Raw genomic sequence first — 6,253 nt, forward strand, 5'->3', positions numbered from 1 at the left:
AACATCTGGAAGTTCATGGTTCATGTATTGCTGAAGCCTGGCTTGGAGAATTTTGAGCATTACTTTCCTAGCGTGTGAGATAGCAGAGGAGAAGGGGACGACAGAGGATGAGATGGCTGGATGATATCACCGACTCAATGGACATGAGTTTGAGTGAACTCCAGGAGTTGGTGATGGACAGGGAGGCCTGGCGTGCTGTGATTCATGGGGTCGCAGAGTCGGACACGACTGAGTGACTGAACTGAACTGAACTGAGATAGCAGAATAAATAAAAAGGAAACCACAGTTCGGCACATCACTGATCAGTGCTGTGCAATAGCAATATAATATGAACCATGAATGCAAGCCACATATGTAACTTAAAACTTTTGGTGTAGCAGATCAAGATGGCAAAGGAGTAGGATGTGGAGCTCACCTTCTCACCATATATACATCAAAAATACATCTACATTTAGAAAGACTCTCACAGAACATCTACTGAATGCAGGCAGAAGACCTCAGACCTACAAAAGAGCAAGAGTATCTCCATGTAACTGGGTAGGACAAAAGGAAAAAAAAAGAAATCAGAACAGGACCTGTGCCACTGGGAGGGAGGAAAAGTTGTGAAGGAGGAAAAGTTTCTACATACAGAGAAGTTCCCTCACTGGTGGGTAGATTGGCCAGGACACAGGGAGAACATTGAAGCCTCTGAAGAAAGCACAGTAACAGGTTTGCAGAGGGCAAACCAAAGAGAGAACTATACAGACAGTTGTTGTTGACTGGCACTCCCCAGCTTGACAAGCTCATCCATTGGAGTGGTTGGGGCTGGTTGCTGATACTTGGACTTTGGGAGTCAGACCCAGGGGAGAGCATTAGGGTTGACTGTATGAAGACAGCCAGAAGGTCTAGGGTGTGGTTTGCTGAAACCAAGGGAGTCCAGGAAGAAGCCTGGACCTGCCAGAGATGCAAGACACCATTGTTGGGAGTAATGCAAGGAGAGGGGCGGGCCCTCCAAAGGAGCATCTTTCTCTGTGCACTCTTAGGCAGCAGGGTACCACCTGCTACCTACAGGGGCAGATGCAAGCCACTGCTGCCATCTTAGACTCCAGAGGCAGCTGCAAACCACTGCCACTGCCAAGCATCCTGTAAACAGGCGCGGGTCCCTGCCCCCACCTTCCCAAAGATGTGCCCTTGGTGACCCATCACTGCTGCTGAAAGTCCCATAACACAGCACCAACCACTGCCTCTTCCTCCCCAGAGTATGTGCAACCAGCTGCCTACGCTGAGGGACCCAGACTGGGAGCCAACCACTGCCCTTGCCTTGCTGGGAGTGTGGGAGCAGGCCATGCACTTGCATAACCCCTATCAATGGCCAGCACATGCTGAGGAAGGAGACAGCAAATATCCAAACCAAAAAAAGGCCTCACATCAAAAAAATATTAAACCCACACAAGACATTTAGGGACGTTCCTGCATATAAATAGCTCTCCAAGACTACAGTAGATATTTGTTTTTTTGAAACTCATTGAGTTAGAAAAATATAAGCAAATGGAAGAAGCAAAGAAACCACTGTCAGTTAAAAGACCAAGAGAATTTCCCTGAAGGAACAAACAATGAAACAGACTCTTCAGTCTAACAGACACTGAGTTCAAAAAGGAGGCAATGAAAATATTGAATTACTTAAAAAAAAAACTGTCAGCAGAAATGCAGATTATTGTAAAAAGGAGTGGAAACTATAAGGAGGAGTTAAGGAAAATTGGAGCATTCATCTGCCAAGATAAAAGCTGCACTCAAGACAGAATAGAAGAATGACTAATACAGAAGAAAGGATAAATGATCTTTTATCATTTATATTGAATTTAAAATTATATTTAAATTGAAAATGATTATTCAAGAAGATTGAATAATGGTATTTACCCAGTCAAAACAATGAAAAGCCAAATGAAAAAATGAAAGCCATATAAGAGACAAATGAGATAATATAAGGCAGGACAATCTACAGAAGGAGAAGAAAGATAAAAGGGGATTGAAAATATATTTGAAGAAATTATGGCTGAAAACTTCCCAAACGTAGGAAGGAAACAGATACCCAGATAAAGGAAGTACATAGGGCCCCAAACAAGATAAGCCCAAGCAGACCTACTCCAAGATATATTATAATAAAAATGTCAAAAGTTAAAGGATTCTAAAGGTAGCAGGAGAAAAACAAAGAGTTAATTACAAACAGATCCATTAAGGCCATGAGCAGATTTCCGTCAGAAACACTGTAGGCCAGCTGGAAGTGACAAAATATATTCAGTCTTGAAAGAGAAAAATTTCCAACCTAGAATACTCTATCAAGCATGATTATCATTTAGAGTGGGTGAAAAAAAGAATTTCTCAGACTAGCAAACATTTAAAAAATATAGCAATACTATAATATAATTATAATTAGGTATTATAAATATAATACCTAAAAGAAATACTGAAACATCTTCTCTAAACAGAAAAGAAGCAAGAAAATATAGGAAGGAGGAAATCATAGTTGGAAAATAGCCAGTATACAGATTAAAAAAAAAAAATCCTATTTGTGAAAGCAATGACTAAACACAAGGAACAGCAAAAGGCATAGAAAAGGGCATCAGAATCATAAAATCTGGGGAAAGAGGATAAGAAAATCTGGATTCATTTTCTTTCTTTCTTTTTCAGAATGTGTGACTCATATGACTATGAGTGTAAAGCAAGCAGATGAAGGAGTTAACTTACTTGAAAAACAGGGCAGCCATAAATCAAAAACATACAATAGATTCAGAAAAATCAAAAAGAGGAGAGCACAAATATAAAACAAAAGAAGTCATCAAACCAGAAAAAGGACAAAGAATCAACTGGAAAGCAAGATTTGAAATGGCAGTAAATACATCACTTTGCTGATAAAGGTCCATGTAGTCAAAGCTCTGGTTTTTCCAGTAGTCATGTACAGATGTGAGAGTTGGGTCGTAAAGAAGGTTGAGTGCCAAAGAATTGATGCTTTCAATTTGTGGTGCTGGAGAAGACTCTTGAGAGTCCCTTGGACTGCAAGGAGATCAAACCAGTCAGTCCTAAAGGAAATCAACCCTTCACTGGAAGGACTGTTGCTGAAGCTGAAGCTCCACTACTTTGGCCACTTGATGGAAAGAGCCAACTCATTGGAAAAGACTCTGATGCTGAGAAAGATTCAAGGCAAAAGAAGAAGTGAGTGACAGAGGATGAGATGGTTAGATAGCCTCATTGACTCAATGGACAGAGTTTGAGCAAACTCTGGGAGATAGTGGAGGAAAGAGGGGCCTGGCATGTTGCAGTCAGTGGGGTCGCAAAGAGTTGGACACAACTTAGTGACTAAACAACAACAATAATTACCTTAAATGTCAATGGACTAAATAATCAAAACACATAGAATGGCAGACTGGATAAAAGAACAGGAGTGTTTGATATGCTGCCCACAAGAGACCCACTTAGGGCAAAGGACTCACATAGATTGAAAGTGAAGGGATGGAAAAAAGGTACTTAACACAAATAGAAATGACAAGAAAGCAGGAGTTGCAGTAGACTTTAAAGACTATAAAGAAAGAAGGACACTGTATAATGATAAAAAGATCATAACAAGAAGAGCATATTACACTCATCAACTTAATATGCACTTAATATAGGAGCACCCAAATACATAAAATAAATACTAAATAAAGGGAGAAATTGATGGAAATACAATAACAGTAGGAGACTTTAACACCCCACTCACATCAGTGGACAGATCTCCTAGACAAAATCAGTAAGGCAACAGAGAGCCTAAATAAAACAATAGAACAGTTAGATTTAATTAGTGTTTTCAGGACATTACATCAAAATAAAGACAAATCAGAATACATATTTTTTTCAAGTGCACACGGAACATTTTCTAGGATTTATCACACATTAGGGCACAAAACTTAATAAATTTAAAACTATAGAAATTATTTCAAGCATCTTATCTGATCACAATGGCATGAAACTAGAAATGAACCACAGGAAAAGAAGTGAAAAAAAAATTACTGCATGGAGACCAAACAACATGCTACTGAAAAACCAGTGGGTCAATGAGGAAATAAAAAGGAATATTTAAAAAGAACCTTGAGACAAATCACAGTGAAAACACAACCATACAAAATCTGTGAGAGGCAGCAAAAGCAATTTGTACAGGGAAGTTCACAGTGATACAGGCCTTCATCAAAAACTAAGAAAAATCTCAAGTAAACAATTAAAACTGCCACCTAAAGAATTAGAAGAACAATCAAAACATAAAGTCAGCAGAAGGAAGGAAATAATAAAGATCAGAGAGGAAATAAATAAAATCAAGATTTAAAAAAAAAAAAAACTAGAAAAAAATCAATAAAACCAGTAGTTGGTTCTTTGAAAGGATAAACAAAATTGACAGCCCTTTAGCCAGGCCCATGAAGAAGAGAGAACCCAAATAGACTAAATAAGAAATGAAAAAGGTGAAATCTCAACTGATACTGCAGAAATGCAAAAAACCCTCAAGAGAATACTATGAACAATTATGCATGCATGCAGGCAGCACATGCTTAGTCGTGTCTGACTCTTTGTGACCCCATGGACTCTAGCCTGCCAGGATCCTCTGTCAAAATTGACAACCTAGAAGAAATGGATGACTTTCTAGAAACACACATACCACAAGTTGAATCAAGAAGAAATTGATGATTTGAACAGACCAATCACTAGAAGTGACATAGAATCTGTAATTTAAAAGAGAAACTACCTACAAACAAAAGTTTAGGGCCAGATGTCTTCATAGGTAAATTCTACTAAACGTGCAAAGGTGAATTTATGCTGATTCTTCTCAAACTCTCAAAAGATTGAAGAGGAGGAAACACTCCCAAAGACATTCTACGAAGCCACCATCACCCTGATACCCAAACCAGGGAAAGACATCACCAAAAAAGAAATTTACAGTCCAATATTTTGAATATGGAGCTTCTCTGGTGGCTCAGAAGTAAAGAATCTACCTGCCAATACAGGAGACATGGATTCAATCTCTGGGTCAGGAAGATGCTCTGGAGAAGAAAATGGCAACCCACTCTAGTATTCCTGCCTAGGAAATCCTATGGACAGAGGAGCCTGGTGGGCTACAGTTCATGGGGTCCTGAAGAGTTGGACATGACTGAATGACAATAAAATATTTGAATATAGTTGCAAAAATTCTCAACAAAATATTAGCATACCAAATCCAACAACACATAAAAAAGATTATACATCCTCACCAAGTGGGATTCATCCCAAGTTCACAAAGATAGTTCAACATTTGCAAATCAATCAATGTAATACACCACATTAACAAAAGAAAAGTATAGAAAACTACAGGATCATCTCAATAGATATAAAAAAAGTGTCTGACAGAATTCAACATTCATTCATGATAAAAACTCTTACAAAAGTGGGAATAGATGGGCCATATCTCAATATAATAAAAAGTAAATCTCAACATAATAAAAGCCACTTATAAAACCCACAATCAATACAGTACTCAGTGGTAAAATGCTAACAGCCTTCTTATTGAAAAACTGAAGCAAGACAAGGATGCCCAGTCTTACCACTTCTATTCAGCATAGTATTGGAGGTCCTGGCCAAGCAACCAGACAAGAAAAAGGAATGAAAGATATCCAAATTGGGAGGGGAGAGGTAAAATTATCATTATATGCAGATGACGTGACACTATATATAAAACCCTAAGGACTCAATGCAAAACCTACTAGATCTGATAAATGAGCTCAGCAAAGTAGCCATATAAGATTAATATTCAAAAACCAGTTGCATTTCTGTACACTAGCAGTGAAATATCAGAAAGGGAATGTAAAAAGATACATTTAAAAATAGCACCCTTAAATATAAAATACCTAGGAATAAACCTGACCAAGGAGGTGAAAGACTTGTACACTGAGAACTATAGACATTAATAAAAGAAATTAAAGAGGATTCAAAGAAATGGAAAGATATTCTATGCTCTTGGATTGGAAGAATTAATATTATTAAAATGGCAATACAACCCAAAGCCATATACAGATTTAATGTGATCCCTATCAAAATGCCTATGACATTTCTTCACAGAACTAGAACAAATAATCCAAAATTTTATATGGAATCGTAAAACCCAGAATTGGCAAAGCAGTTCTGAGGTAAAAAAAAAAAAAAAAAAAAACCAACGGGCACAACTCTCCCAGACTTCAGACAATATCACAATGTTACAGTAATCAAAACGTGTGGTACT

The 6,253-nt window shown here is 38.0% G+C and overlaps 1 protein-coding gene across 1 annotated transcript in view; it reads left to right on the forward strand.

Moving 5' to 3' along the window:
- ZNF879 (zinc finger protein 879) overlaps positions 1–2,895 on the forward strand; it is a 46,836-nt gene extending 43,941 nt beyond the window's left edge. The window contains exon 6 of the mRNA XM_027548725.1: positions 2,668–2,895. The gene's annotated coding sequence lies outside the window, so the exon portion shown is untranslated. The remainder of the gene's footprint in view (positions 1–2,667) is intronic.
- The last annotated feature ends 3,358 nt before the right edge of the window (positions 2,896–6,253 follow it).

Source organism: Bos indicus x Bos taurus, chromosome 7 (genome assembly GCF_003369695.1).
Source record: "Bos indicus x Bos taurus breed Angus x Brahman F1 hybrid chromosome 7, Bos_hybrid_MaternalHap_v2.0, whole genome shotgun sequence".
Lineage (NCBI taxonomy): Eukaryota > Metazoa > Chordata > Mammalia > Artiodactyla > Bovidae > Bos > Bos indicus x Bos taurus.